The sequence below is a fragment of the Dromiciops gliroides genome, chromosome 3 (genome assembly GCF_019393635.1).
Source record: "Dromiciops gliroides isolate mDroGli1 chromosome 3, mDroGli1.pri, whole genome shotgun sequence".
NCBI classification, from domain to species: Eukaryota; Metazoa; Chordata; class Mammalia; order Microbiotheria; family Microbiotheriidae; genus Dromiciops; species Dromiciops gliroides.
The window spans coordinates 101,737,559-101,753,358 of NC_057863.1; the positions used below are offsets into that span (position 1 = coordinate 101,737,559).

General features: G+C 35.6%; 1 pseudogene; it reads right to left on the reverse strand.

The window, feature by feature from the left end:
• Positions 1–15,800, reverse strand: part of LOC122747190 — a 75,083-nt pseudogene that overhangs the window by 31,115 nt on the left and 28,168 nt on the right.

A 15,800-nucleotide genomic window follows, 5' to 3' on the forward strand; every position in this document is an offset into this window, starting at 1 on the left:
GAGGCAAAATGGGGGAAGAGGAATCCAGGCCTGAGTTCAAAATCAAGTCTCATTCAAATTGCGCTGGTCCCTCCCCCCCTCTCCAGACTCCACCCTCTACTCCTCCCATGGCCAAGCCCATTGCTTCCCGGGCCTGGGAAGTCCAGAGATCTAATGCTCATGCGCAACTTTCTCTAACTACATTTGCAGCTTCAGGCTCAGCCCTTCCCCAGCCTGGCTGTGCTTCTGAGACAACTTTAGAAAACCCTTTAAATTCCAGATATGCTCGATTTGTTCATAATTTTGCTAACCTGCTTTTGTCTTTAATTAGTAATCTTATAAAGCGTTTGTATGGTGAAAAGCCCGACAGACAATATAGAGGGGTTAAAGAAGAAAAACTTAAGCTGAATAAGAATGACAATCATCACCATAGTTCAAGACTCCGCTTCTTTTGCCATGGAAGGGTACATATTTTACAGAAATGTAGAAGTAAGCAGCAAGGTATTGATATGAGTATTGGGGATTTTAGATATCGGAATCAAAAGTGTTCTAACTTTACTCAGAGTATTAATGTCAGTTCAGAGGTTACATAGGATTTCTATGCCATTACATATACATTTTGAAATTAATGGTATGGGTTTATTTTCATAGAGATTTTCATGCTTTTGAGATTGTGTCTTATACTTAGTTTCTAAAACAAGGAGAATATTTGTAAAAGTTTTTTATAGTCATGTGATCAAGTTTATATTTCATAATACTCATTAATATTAAGTTCATGCTCATTTAGATTTCCTTAGTTTGAATTTCACTGTCTTTTATTGTTCCATGTGTATTTTCTTCTATACATTTATCTAATTTTAAAAAATTGCAAGATGGTTTTGATTTCATAATACAATGTTAATTCTAGGAGTATTGTGCTCCCATGTTCTGAGTTGTTTGTTTTTGTTATTTTTTCTCAACTGATTATTTGATCAAACTCTTCAAAGCATTTCCCTGGCAAATTGGTTGCCATGGCAAGTGTAAATTGATTCTAGAAGTATTATTTTTGATAAGCATATTCAAAAAAAAAAAAGAGGGGAACATTTGTAAAAGTTTTCTTTTTTCAAAAAAAAAAGTTTTCTTTGAGATTCTGTTGTGCTTTAACTTGTATTTAAATATGTTCTGATTTTTCACAAAAGTAATTGTATACTAAGTAAAAAAAAAGGGGTATTATTTGAAATTGTTGCATAATTATATATTGTGTTCTGAGTCAAGATGTATTCACATTTTTTGCAATCATTTATTATCCTCAATTTTTAAATCCATATGAGATTTTAAATCATGGGAATTTATCATTTAAGACATTAATTGCCGTTATTCTGAGTTATCAGATGCCAGTTGGCCAAGATGCCATCCAATCACAAGAGGAATACATGCAAGAGCAGACACTGAACTGTCACATGAGGGGAGACATGCATGAAGTCAAGGTATGGCCAAGGGAATGGCTTTTGACAAATGTTGAGGTTGGATTCTCTTGGTTTAATATTTTATTCTCTTTTTCCCCACAATATTGTACAGATGGCTGGAAGTATTCATCCCACCCATCTCACTTCTACACCTGGCTTCTATGCTTCCTCCTATATGCCTGATGCCATGGACATCTCAATCCCATGCATCTGATTAAGTCTGACTCAGTTTCCTCCAATATGTTTGGTGGCATGGACATATATTCCATCCACCTATTTTAAACCTGGCATACTGCATGGGCAGTATATATTGCTCAAGTGTGGGAATGCTCATATCCCATCATTTCTCTGTTCTTTTATGGTAACCCCCATAATTATCTCAGGTGTCATGATAAATACAGTGTTGAATTTGGCCTTGACACCTGTTACCAATTATATTAGATTTTTTAATTTCTCATAATGGCATGAGGATAATTAGGCAGATGATGCAAAAAGTGATGAAACAAAGATAAAAATTATTTTTAATAATTAATATTGCAGCAATTGTCTTCTCAATTACCCTCCATAAGGGGGGGACTATAGTAATATTATAATTTTAAAGAATGGTTCAATTTTTGTTTTATTATATGTTTCATGTGTAACAACTAAGATTCTGAATTCCCTTAGACATGTTTTTGAGAACTTTCATTGTTTGATTTGATTATTGACAAAGCTATTTTAAAGTTGTGTTAAGCTCAATTTTGTAGGAAATTTTCCTGGCTGATTACCAGCATCCACACATCAACCCCTGAAAAGACTTCCATTCTACACCTAGAGGACATCTGAGAAAAGACTTTCAGAGACTTTAAATGAACAGTTTTGATTTGTTGTTTTTTTTTTCTCTTTCTGTTATAATATACACCATCTGTAACATGTATTCTCTGCAGAGGCCCTCCCTTTGCAAGACTAATGTCAAAGCGTTGGTTCATGAGGACAAAAAAAAAATCGCCCCTCTGGACAAAACTTTCCTCTCTTCCTTTTCTATATTGTCGTTCACATATTATTAGTTAGCAATAGTTATTATATTCTTTTTACTGTTCCGTCAAGGAAACATTTTGTTTCTTGAGGAACAACAGGGGGGACAAAATTATTTTTTGTTTGTTTGTTTTGTGGGGCAATGGGGTTAAGTGACTTGCCCAGGGTCACACAGCTAGTAAGTGTCAAGTGTCTGAGGCTGGATTTGAACTCAGGTACTCCTGAATTCAGGGCCAGTGCTTTAACCACTGCACCATCTAGCCGCCTCTGTTAAGGGCTAAAATTCTAGCTAGTCTGTCTAAAATATCTAATGAGTGGTCGCCAATAAATTATAAGCTTTAGCAAGAGTTAGACTTTTAAGCATTTATTAAGGAGAATAAGAATTTGGTAAAGAGAGAGAAAGGCCTATTAAAGGGAGAGCACATTTCTAGCTCCCTTCTCCGCCAGCGTCCTCAGGAAAGAGAGCGAGACTGAGCGCCAGTCTCTTCCTTCCTCCTCCCACTAGCCCGCGTCACTTCCTGACTCCTGGTCTTGCCCTCAAAGACCTTCCCTTCATGGGCAGAACTCTTCTACAGTAAGTATCCAGCAGGTGGTGTTATTCCAATTGTTACAGAGCTTTAGCATATTTTTTTTTCTTGCAGTGGTATTTTTAATAGGAAGATGCAGTCTGGCATGAAAAAACTAAGAAATGTCTCCTACATTTTAAAATACAGTCCAGTGGGGCCTTCTTACTTATTGATTACTGTGTCACAATAACATTTAACTACTGTGTCAGGTTGGGAAATATGGCACTCAATTCTATCCAAGAGAAGAAAGACATCAATTAAGGGGAGGAATTGGCAGGCAATTCTTCTGGAGGAAACTCACTAAAAACAAGCTGACCCGCTGAATTTAAAGGGACAGTCTGAATGGGGTAATGTTGGATAAATCCTCAATGATTTATTTGGAAGAGTAATTTATGCATATACATATAGACTTTGAGGCTTGATCAATATGCCAGGCATTTAACAATATTCAAATAGTATTCATAGAAAGAGTTCTAAGAAGTGATTTCTTTACTTACACTTCAGAGACCCGGATTTTCCAATTAGTTTTTCCATAAAATTTATTTTGTTAGTTACAACTAGCCAATGAGTTATTTTCTTCTGAGTAACTTACCTGATAGAGTTAGTGAGAATAACTAGTAAGTACAAATTAACTTGGTAACATTGGTGTTGGATGACAGAACTCACAAACATATTAAATCATATACACACTACTCATTCAACAAGTCCTCTGATAAGAATGTTGGAATATATATTTGAGTTGGACAGGATCTCAGAGGCCATTTGGAAGAAACTCTAATATTGTAGGTGAGGAAACTGAGGCATGAAGAGGTCAGGTGCAAAGGTAAGAAAGCTGGATTTGGAGTCTAAGGTCCTAGGATCTAACATTCTCCCAGACATTGACTTAGTTGTGTCACCAAATCCAACATTCCTACGATAGTACTAGGCTAAAATGGGGACTTCAAGAGTCATTGTGTTGTAGTGGGAGGTGTTCTTTTTTCAGAGTAAGAAATTATAGCCCTGAAATAGGGTTCAAATCTTAGCTGTGTCAAACTGGACAAATTATTTAGCCACTTAATACTTGTATACAGGGGTGTTCAGGTAAACATTTAACAACCTACTCTTAAAAATATGTATATAGCACACTTTCAAGTTTAATCCACCTTTTAAACATTTGCTCCATCATTTTCTTAAGTCTAGACAAACAACAAAGTGTAAGTACTCACACTGAAAATTTAGAATGAGCTCTTATGATCCAGTTAAATCTGGCTCAAGCACGCCCTTGCCTGTATACTTTTAGACAATATAGTTAACCAGTCTAGGTCTCAATTCCTCATCTATAAAATAAAAGAAATTTAGACTACATGACTTCTAAGTTCCTTTTCAGCTCTAATCTGTGATCCCATGAGCCTTTGCTTCCAAGAAATATGGAGAATTTGAAACTTTGAAATATCTCTGGGTTACTCTCTACCAACACACATACAATTACTGCTGCTGCTGCTACTGCTGCTACTACCAGTACCACTATAACCACTTCTAATGATAGGTAGATAACTGAAAAAATAAATGAAATAAAAATATTACAAAAATACAAAGACCCTGGATAAGGATATCAAAAATCATTTGAAATAGTATGAGATACATAGTCCTTTCCTTTTGTCTCTTCTTCACCACTGACTTTGTACTGAGAGATCTCAGTTTATAGAGAATGAGTTTATTGAATGTTATGTTGACTCAGTGACCCATTGTTCCCACTATTTCTTGGTAATCAATGTTGAGGGCTGCTTTCTTGGGGAAGGTAACAGTGAGTCTGCAGCTTAATGCATTACTGCCTCTTTGTCATGCACCCCTACCAGCAACATCTGTACCTCTACCTGCAAATTGTCATGTACTTGGTTACCTTGTGAAGGAAGGTGCAATGTGTCAACCTCTTTTGCTGATGTTGACCCATCTGAATTGTCTTTATTTCATGATGGAAGTTACCAGTAAAAACTAGCCCCACCTCAAAGCCATCACTGATCTACAGTAATTAACCCATCAACATATCACTATCTTAACATACTTGTAATAAAGTTCTTTTAATTCTCTGTGTCTTTACTTTATTAATCAGGGTAAAAGCCCAAACAATGAATTTTCCTTTCAATAAGTTTTCCTTATCATAATTTTATTCAACCTCAAATAGGTTTTATAGATAGAAAACACTGAATATAAAGAAATAATAATAGAATAGCACTTTATCAGTACTTGTTTTTTCTGATCCTCATTGAAAGAAAAAAAAGAACAAAATAATAATAACTAGCCTTTAAATACTACTTAAAGTTTGACAAATACCTTATAGGTATAAGATATGTGTGTGTATGTGGTGTTCATAGAGGTTGTGTGTATGTCTGCATGGATTATTAGATGTGGCTCATAGGAAGACATGAATAAGTATAATTGTAATCTCATTGATACCTCACCAAAGAAGACTTGGATTCCTGATTGTGCTGGGTCAGAAGAAGGAGTCCCCTATGCCATCTCTTTTGCTTTCCTCAAAAAGAAGGAATTAGACTAGATTTATAACTATCCTTCCCCCTCCATATAGTTAGTCTAGGAGAACTGTTTTTTACATTCAATCAATTTCCCTGGTTTCAATCCCTTAAAGATAAAAGGGACAGAACTTATATTTAGAAGTCTGATTCTTTCCTACAAAATACCAGTTATTTTTTTTAAAGTCTCATTACCACAGAATATCAAGTAATCCTATTTAATTAAGCAGAAATAAAACAAATCAGAGAAGTTCTACAGGTTAAAATATTCCAGACACTACCCAATGAATCAGTTCATCCAATGAAAGACAATGTCTTAGCTCAACTGAGATTCTCTGATCTCAACCAATGATAAATTCTGAGGGATTTCCTGGTCTGATGGCTTTTCTCTATGTGTCAATCTTCTAACACCAGTTTGTTTTGCTCTCCTAAGTTCTAAGATAATTCTGCCCTTTATACACCATATGTCTGGGAACTTGAGGCAAAATAGGTACTCTTTACTTTGATCTTCACAATAAACTGTTAGGTAAATGCTATTATTCTCCACAATTTATTGATGGGGAAATTGAGGCTAAGAAGTTATATGATTTGCTCAAGGTCTTACAATGACTAAAGCAGGATGTGAACCTAGGTCTTTTTTACTTAGTATTATATTATTATTCTATATAATTATTTTTTGCTTTGAATATAATTTTATTTTCCAAAATATATTTAACTACAAATTTTAACATCAATTTTTTAAAACTTTGCGTTCTAACTTCTCTTCCTCCCTCCATTCCCACCCCCACCCACAAGAACTCAAGCAATTCAAAATAAGATATACATGAGTAGTCATGGAAAAATTCCCATATTAGCTAGTTGTGAGAGAAAACAGTAAAAAAAAACAAACCCAAACTTCAGATTAAGGAATTGTCAAAGAGGAAAAGAAAAATAAATTAAATGTGTTTCCATCTGTTTCCAGATACTATCAGTTCTTTCTCTGCAGTTGGGCTCCAATCTTCATAATTCCTTTAGGGTTATATTGGATCATTTCCTTGCTGAAAATAACCACATGCTTCCCAGCAGATCATCCCCCACTATTGCTGTTATTTTGTATGCAGTACATTTCACTCTGCTTCAGTTCATGTAGGTCTTTCCAGGTTTTTCTGATAGTATCCTGTTCATCATAACCTGTCTAGAGTACCTTAAGCTTGACAGAGAATTTTCTTCATAAAAGCCCAGCAAATTAGGTACCATAAATTTTGCCATTATAATCAATCATCATAACTATTTTCCTCCATCCCACTCCCTTCCCATGACATTTACTCTATCTTCGTTTTACTTATTCCTCCTCAATGGTGTTTTACTTCTGACTATCCTCTCCCCTGCTCTTCACTCCCTTTTTTCACCCTTCCTTCCTTATCCTCCTCCCCTCCTACTTTCCTGCAGAATTAAATAGATTACTCCTCCCAATTGGGTATGAATGCTATTCCCTCTTACGTCTCATCCTATATAATTCTTAAGCATTTTTTTCATAAATTATCTTTAAACGATCTACTCAGGGAACTAAAGACCTTCTCATGTTCTTTTAGAATTTCAAGGATATCAATGCAGCTTTTTTGTCCATCTATTGCCTTGAAGCCACTGAATGACCAGCTTACCTCCTTTTCTGGTCAAATAAATCTTCAGTAATTTCTGCCAATTCCTGAAACAATTGTATGAACCTAGAAACATGGATTTGGGTGAACAAACACAATTACCGAAATTTTCCCTCCTCCTCAGTTACACATTGAAATCCACCTGAACCTCACATTCTTGGGGAAAGGGACAATAGTGTCTTGTTTTGAAAAAAAGAAGGAAGTTCAGATTTTAATGCTTTGGCTGCATGAGCAATCGTTGCTTCTCAGTTTTCAACAGCTTCTCACAAAGATCTTTTCTACTTTCATGAGGACTTTCACTATCACAACTCACTGGCTGGAGTTTATTAATAATGTGAAAATCAGTAAACATGATTTATAACCACACATTTCCTGACAGTACAGGACATGGAGATATGGGATTGGATACCTGCTTCACTTTGTTTTGCTTCATATTTTAAGCCACTTTTATCTACCAAGTTCTCTTTGTAATCTATAGATTGTTTAGTGTATCAAAGATTAGGTTAGCAGGGGAATATATTTCAAAATAAAAGAGATAGAAGAATTTGCTATCCATAAAGTAGAAAGAAAAGAAACTGATTAAACAGCATTGTCTAGAGGAGAATGAAGCATCATCTTGTCAGCATTCAGAGTGGTAAAACTGAGGAATATTTTGATAAGGAACTTGAAGTGTCCTGTTGCCTTTTTCAATTTGTGTGAATGTTCCTAGTTATTTATGAGCATTTGAAGTTATTTTCTTCATTCCCTGCTAATTGCTTGTGACAGCCAAGAGTTAAAATATGGAGATTCTATTATATAATGTGAAAGAACAGCTGCACACACAGTCTGCTCCCACTGATGCTCTTGACACCGTGTCTTCTAATGCCCTAAAAACAGCCTCTTCTGGTAGGGTTGACACTTCACACTATCTAGTTTGAACAAGTGGACCTATTGAAATATTCACGGGCCATACTGAGGAAAATCCATTTCTATGCTTTAGCAAAAGATTCTCATGCAAAACTGTAGTGGTGACAAGGGCAGGAGGATGGAGTGGGAGGGCAACAACAATACATCAATGATAGGTGTGATAGTACTGGCTTCATGAGATCAATCAAAACAATGTCATTTGCACATAAAATTGATGTTGATCAATTTGATCAAGGTCAAATTGATGTGTAAGTGTTTATAAGCTAGAAACATAAAAAAGAAAGCTATATGGAGAAGTTCAATGGGACATAGCAAAGATGAAACTAAAGAAAAGTAAATTTAACCCAAGGATCAGTAATATGCCTTCTGGAATCATAGATATTAGCAATGGAAAAGGTCTGTGAAACCATCTAACTCATCCCATGGCAACTTTAGGATTGTCCCCTAAAATAGGTTAAGTGTTTTGTCTAGACAGTTTTAAATGACTTGAGCCAGGGAGCTTCCCCTGCTTTCCCTAGGGAAATTATTCCGCAGTCTAATATCAGTATCAGTATCTATAATATCTCTCATAACAGTGAGAACGATTAGACTATGAAATAATTTCCCTAGGGAAGTGGTAGAAGTCCCATTCTTTGAGTCATTTAAAACTGGTCTAGACAAAACTCTTAATCTAGCAATGGGAAATATAGATCTTGATAAGAGATGAACTTGATGACTTCATGGGTCTTTTCTACATCTTAGGTCCATGTTTCTTTATAAGCAAATCTTTGCAAAGGTTAGTAGGATTGTGGCAACATAGTCAGATAAAATTTTTTAAAAAGACAGCCTAATGCCACCCTGAACAGGACAGTCTCCTGTCTTTATATCATTCCTCTCTATAAGTATCTTTAAAGTTTCTTAGGTTTATTTTCCCCTAGCAAAGTGCTTTCCATCATATTTGTTAAATGTGTGAAACCTGCTGTCAATATGCCTAATTGATGTGATAACCTAAGTGAGCCCCAGGAGAGGTGGAATGTACTCAAATATAATATACTTTCAAAGGCGTGCTCATTCTAAAGGGGGAGGAGGAAAATGTGCCCTATCCCCAAGTAAAAAACTCAAGAGGATTAACATGAAAACAAGTAAAAGAATGAGGGAAGTGGTGAAAAAGAATGAAATTCTCACCAGAGATTTAAAAGGGGTAAACTATGCATAGGCTTGTTCCTGAGTTTTAATGATACTCAAATATTTATTAAACCTTTTAATTTTAGTAGAGAAAAGCAGTAAAGAGGGTCTATAACTAAGCAGTTTATGGTTCAATGGACAACCTTCACTGCACAGATAAAATGGCTGATGAGTCTGAGAAGATCATCTGGCATAGTATTTGAAGAGAAGCAAGAAAGTTTACTTTGGCATTAAGTAAATGAATCCCAGAGAGCAATGTGGAATGTTTGAAAAGAAGGCTTTCTCCTTAAAGGATACTGTTCCTCTAAAGACTTATACTAGTTTGAAGACTGTACTGCTAACATAGGCAGGAAGGCTTATAAGAGACCAATTTTGGAATGGAGCATCACATGGTACGATTTATGGAATACTTAACAAAATAAGTATGCTCAGGTGAGCCAGTAATGAAAGTTACCTTCATTATAAAAGAGGTAACCGATGTGACCTCAGTGCTACAAGCTTACTTTAGAAATCTTTCATACAGTCCTATTACACATGTATCATTGTATAATTCTGCCCTGATTAGCAGTAATTTCTTACTTATTGGATAGCCTTAAATTGGTGAACCTCACTCAGCCTGCACCCCACCATTGAAGTGATTACCAGATGATCACATGTGACGTTTTTTTCTTTTATTTCTACCCCTCATTCTAGAGATCATTAGACTATTTTCCCCTGTCACATCATTAGGCCATGCTATGTTCCATGTCTTTGTTTTAACAAGTAAAAAGAAAGGCATTATGTCTAATTCTTCGTGGCCCTCCTCTCAAATTGCACATATACGTCTGCTGTTTTCATGGAAATACTTGACTTCTGTGCTCATTGATAATTGCTTTAAGTTCCCACTTTCTAGTTGTTTTACATTTCACTGGACTTTTAAGAACAAGATTTGTCTGAAGTCCTGTAACCTTGGACTTTGTATTGGGATCACTTCTTATATATTACTATATCCTACAGAATGAAAAAGATGAAATAAATACTCTGTTCTTCTGTATACAGAACTTTGACTTCTATTTACTCAGACAAAACAGTTACACTTTCACTAACTTTATATATATATAAATCTTTTTTGGTATTATTTGTTCTTGTAAAACATTGTTGAATTGTATCTATCTGCTCATATCCAATCTATGTCCATGGCCTATTGAATTTTCTTTTGTGACATCTCTTTCATATATGACCCCTCCCTGTTTTCTCTTCTAGTACTATCACCATTCTGTTACCAGTATCATCACCTAATGTCTAGACTATTATATTAATTTTCCAATTGGTCTCTCTGTCAAAAGTTTCTTCCCATCCCAGTCCATCTTCCACTTAAGTGTTAAAGTAATCTTTCCAAAGTACAAGTCTGACCATATCACTACCTCCATACCCCATCCCACTCCGCCCCCCAACACACAAACATACACTCAAACTCAATAAAATCCAGTGGCTGTATATTCTTTTATACCTCAGAAGGGGGGTGAATTTGGGGGAAAAATAGTTCTCTTTTGGAAATATTGTGTTTGAGATAATTAAATGTAATCCAGTTCAAAATATATAACAAATTGTTTATGATGGAGGATTGGAGCTCAGAAGCAAGATTAAGACTGGATGGATAAATCAGTAAATTATTTATGTTAAGATGATAAATAAGCTCATGTGAACTGCTGAGGTCACTAGGAGAAGATAAAAGAGAACAAGTGGGTGTACTGGCATGTACCTATAATTAGGTGACATGATATGAAAGATGATGCAATAAAAAAAAATGAGAAAGGGCAATCAGACATGTAGAAGAGAATTTAAGAAGAGCAGGGTTACAAAAACTCAGAGGAGAGAATATTTTGGAGGACCAGTCAATAATGTCAAATACTGTCCTTTCCTAGTGTCTAACCTACCCTTTTCTAGTGTTGAATTTGCCAGAATACATTCCCAACTACTACTGCTGATGGAAGTCTAGTATTGTGGCAAGAAGATTATACTCCCTGTTAGAACTTTGCATCTGAATACTACTAGTTTTACTTTGCTTTGTGACATTGGACAAATCATTGTTCTTGGCTACCTCATCTATAAAAAGAAAATCAAGTTGTTCTGAATGTTTACATTTGTCATTTAAGTAGCTTTTCCTTTTTGGGGACATAATTGTCTGGAGGGTTGGAGGACGGGGTATTATAAACCTATGATTTAGATGTTCAATGACTTGAGTATGGTCATATCTTTAGTAAATGTTGATTTAAGGGGCAGCTAGGTGGCGCAGTGGATAGAGCACCGGCCCTGGATTCAGGAGGACCTGAGTTCAAATCCGACCTCAGACACTTAACACTTACTAGCTGTGTGACCCTGGGCAAGTCACTTCACCCCAATTGCCTCATCAAAAAATAAATAAATAAATAAATATAAAAAAATAAGTAAATGTTGATTTTAAAAAAAAAGGAGGGGGAGGCTCCTGAAACTAAGCCCAGCATTTTTTTTTTCTGTATTACAAAATCCAGAAATTTGGAGTCTCTAACACAGCAGCAGTTCCATAATGGGTTATATAATAATATCCTCTTTGTTCTGGATGGTGTCAATGACTGATCTGTAAGCTGCAGGCCATTATATACAATTTAGAATTTTCTAAGGCTGTGTCTCAGCACCTACAACCTTTCTTCCATGTAGCTACCAATAAGTAGGAGCTATAAAAATCTGTGGGCCAAGGACAATGTGTGTTTCTTACCTAAAATAGATTTATAGCTTGTTGAGGGCAGGCTCTCTACATCCTAATTAACTTTTGTTTTCACCCTTCCTGATGTCTACTATTGGGTCTCTCATGGGACAGGTACATTTTGTTTCTTGATTAACTTCCAAATGAGCCATCCCTCTCTCAAAAACATAAAGGCAACTCTCAATTATTCATAGTATTCAGGAATAAGATTATAATGGACCTTTGAATTCTGTATGTATGAAATCTGTATGTATCATGGCCTGTAAACTGTTTACTTTTAAAAAGTAATGAAATTGGTTAATTTAAATGTCATTCCCTCCCTGGGCTGTTGCACATCATTTGGATGATAGAACAACAATAAGTAAAAATTATCCAAAGGTAGGCAATGAAAAAAAAAGAAAAATAATTCAGGAAAACTGGAGAATTCATCTTCTATCATATTCTCCCTTGAAAAACAAGAAGACTTGGGGGTATTGTGGATCTAATAAATGCATTTTTTTTTTTCAAAAGAAAAGACCAAAGCTTAGGAAAGTCAGTACTTTGCCAAGGTCATGGCAAGCCAGTACCACAGGAAGGATAAGAATTTATAATCCCTCAGATTCTTGTCTATTGCTGGGCCATTGTGCTGCCTTGACTCTGACATGAGTGAATCATAGCTTTTGAGTTTCGAAAACCAGAAACCAATGCTACTGATTAAAAAGTGTGATCGTATTATCAGCCTCTAGACTTGAAGGCAATGAGACCGCAAGTGAGCAAAGTTGATAAAGAAGTCCTTGTAAAAAGCAATCCTCCCTCTCTCTCCTCCATCCACCCCATGTTCATTTCTCCTTTCTTCTTCCTTGTTTTTTATTCTAGGATCTGAAAGTTCAAGTTCATTTATTCATAGATAAGTGTAGTTGGCTTCAAAGTATACTAAGACTTAAGTTATTTACAATTGATTATATCTGGGTTAATTACTGGTGACAGTTTCTCACAAAGTATTTTCACTTTTCACTACATTGGAAATGTGGGAACCAAATGAAGGAAATCAAGCCTAATTTCTACGCAGAGTTTATACCAGTTTCATATTCAAAATAGGAGATTGATGTTTAATGTTTAAACAGTTTGTTTAAATATTAAACAGCAATTTTTTTCTTCTGATTAATTAAATTTGAACAAAAGCAGAACAGAAACAGATTTTTAAGGTCTGTCCTTGGTTTAGAGCAAACTGACAACATTACACAGAGTGTCACTTTTCAACAAGATGATTGCCACCAGGAATCAGTTCAAATGTTTCCATTTTAATTTATACTTCACTTAAAAATATATTCAATTCATTCAGGGCAAGAAGTGTTTATCATTCAGGAAACTTTCCGGCTCTCTATGAGAAGCAAAATGAAAGGAATTCAGCTTCTAACAAAGCAGTTGGTAATATGCTCTGGTATTTATTTGTCCTTGGTCAGGACTGGAATACTAAAGACCTTGGGAGATGGGCCCTTTTGTGCTTTAGTGTTTCTGAAGAGTTCTTTAAGGGGGTCTTTTATAATAATCACTCCTGAAACAGCATGACATTCCCCCTCCCAAGACTGTGTCACTATGAAGCATTTTACAGGTATTTTCATTCCTGAAGGACATTAGAGTCAACAACTTGATATTCTCTTATGAGAGGGTCTGAATCATCACTATTCTACCAAGGAGGACACCAAGGGGCAGGAAGAGCACATGGTTAAACCTAAATTCTCACAGAATATTAATATTTGACATTTAAATTACACCCTTTTCCAATTGTCTATGTAGCTTTAATAATGGCCCTTGTGTCATTATTTTCCTTAATTCACAAACAGCTGAGGGGTGAGCTTATTTTTTTATGATGATTTTTTTCTCAGTTTTGCCAAATTTATATAGATTTATTAAGTATATTCTATGTACTGAGGATCACTCTATGTGAAGAGTGGTATATATAAGAAGTCAAATATTCAGTTTCTGCCCTCTGAACACTTACAATCTGTTAATGATTTGTTTACTGGCCTATGAAAATACATGTACTTTTCCCATCTCAGAAATACATATATAGAAAGGTACACTCCTTAAAATTAGATACTAAGCAAGTGTCATGGAAATGTTTTCCTCTTGCTTCCTAAGGATTCTTCATGCCTCAAAACATGATAGAACAGAAAAAAACAACACTTGATTTAGAATTAGAGGTTAAAACCAGGGATTTTTCCAAACACAAATTCTTTCCTCCCATTCTTGGGAAGTGGAAAACATGGAGCATACAATGCTTTTTTGGTTTTTTGGGTTTTTTTTGGTGAGGCAATTGGGGTTAAGTGACTTGCCCAGGGTCACACAGCTAGTAAGTGTTAAATGTCTGAGGCCAGATTTGAACTCAGATCCTCCTGACTCCAGGGCTGGCACTCTATCCACTGCACCACCTAGCTGCCCCTAAATTCTTTCCTTCAAGATACAATATGGGATGGCTTTAACAACAAAATTTAAGATAGAATGCCTGGATCTGATTGGTTCCAGCTTCCCTGACTCAGCTTCTTCTCACTCCTAATCCATCATCAATCCATACCCATTCCACAGTTAATATAGAGCAAGTCCAGGACACTCATACTCCTCTAACTTGATTGTACCCAGCTTCCCTGACAAAGCTTCCTAGTCAACTTAGGGGCATTGGAAATCCCTCATTTCATGAAATCCAGGAGTCTCAGGTTTGAAGGGATATCTAAGGTCACTGGAGGTGCCATACCCTGATGACTTGCTGTTCAAATAAATTTCAAAGAAGAGGGAAAGGAAGCAAAATTTGCCAACACTGATGGTACATGGTACACATCCTTCCTGCATATCTTTTCTGTCTTAGGGCAAAGTTAATTTCTTTTGTTAAATTCCCAATGACATATCAGTGCCTGATTTCATCCCCAAATCAAAACTGAACTAAAAGAATGTAAGAAAACCCTAACACAGTCCTTAGTTCAAATCCTGCTTTTGACCTTTATAACCTGGGATCCTATTTAGATCATTTAACCTTGAGCCTTTAAGGAAGGGTTTCGCCTTATGGCATTTGAGCTCCTTTCCAGCTCTACATGTCAAAATATAATCCATGCAGAAGAAATCAAATAAATCATAGAGTTAGATAAGGTTAGAAGTGGAAGGCATTTTAGGGGTGACCAATTGACTTATATTATTGACAAGAAAACTCTTAATATATTTTTTCTTTAGATATCATTAAACTATTTTGTTTTATTATGGATAATCATGCAAAAAAAAAAACCCAACAAAGTACTGACATTAGAACGCAGAAAAGAATTCAGAATTTCCTGTGATTTACTCATGTTTATTCAATTTCTTAGTGATCAAGATAACTTAAATTGTTGGTGCTTTTTTCTTCTTCTTCCCTTATTAGTGAAACTGATTAAGAGTGAAAGGATGGATGTGTTGATTAGTAGCCCAGAGAAAAGGGTCTGTATAACTTATACAAATTGTTTTAAACTGAAATGGAGTGTGAAGATACTTTGATATAGTGTTGATGGTGAAAAATATAGGCAAGGGTGAAAATTCTTTAATTCAGACCTCCTAGTGTTGGGTTTAAATTGAAGGAGCAGCATGGGACAAATTTAGGGGGAAAAAAGAAGTAAAAGAAAGAAAAGCACATACAAAGAAAAAGATAGTATAGGCTTCAATGAACAGCTGGCTCTCTTCAAAGCAAAATGGAGATTTAGATCAATGACACATATAATTCAAAAGCAACCATTTTATAACCTTGAGAATCTAGAGATATCAAGTGAAATTAGTTTTACGGTGATCTTTTCAGCAGGAAATCCAGGGAAGACGACAGTATATTAAGTTGTGCTGATAATGGTTCTAAGACTCCTATTCAC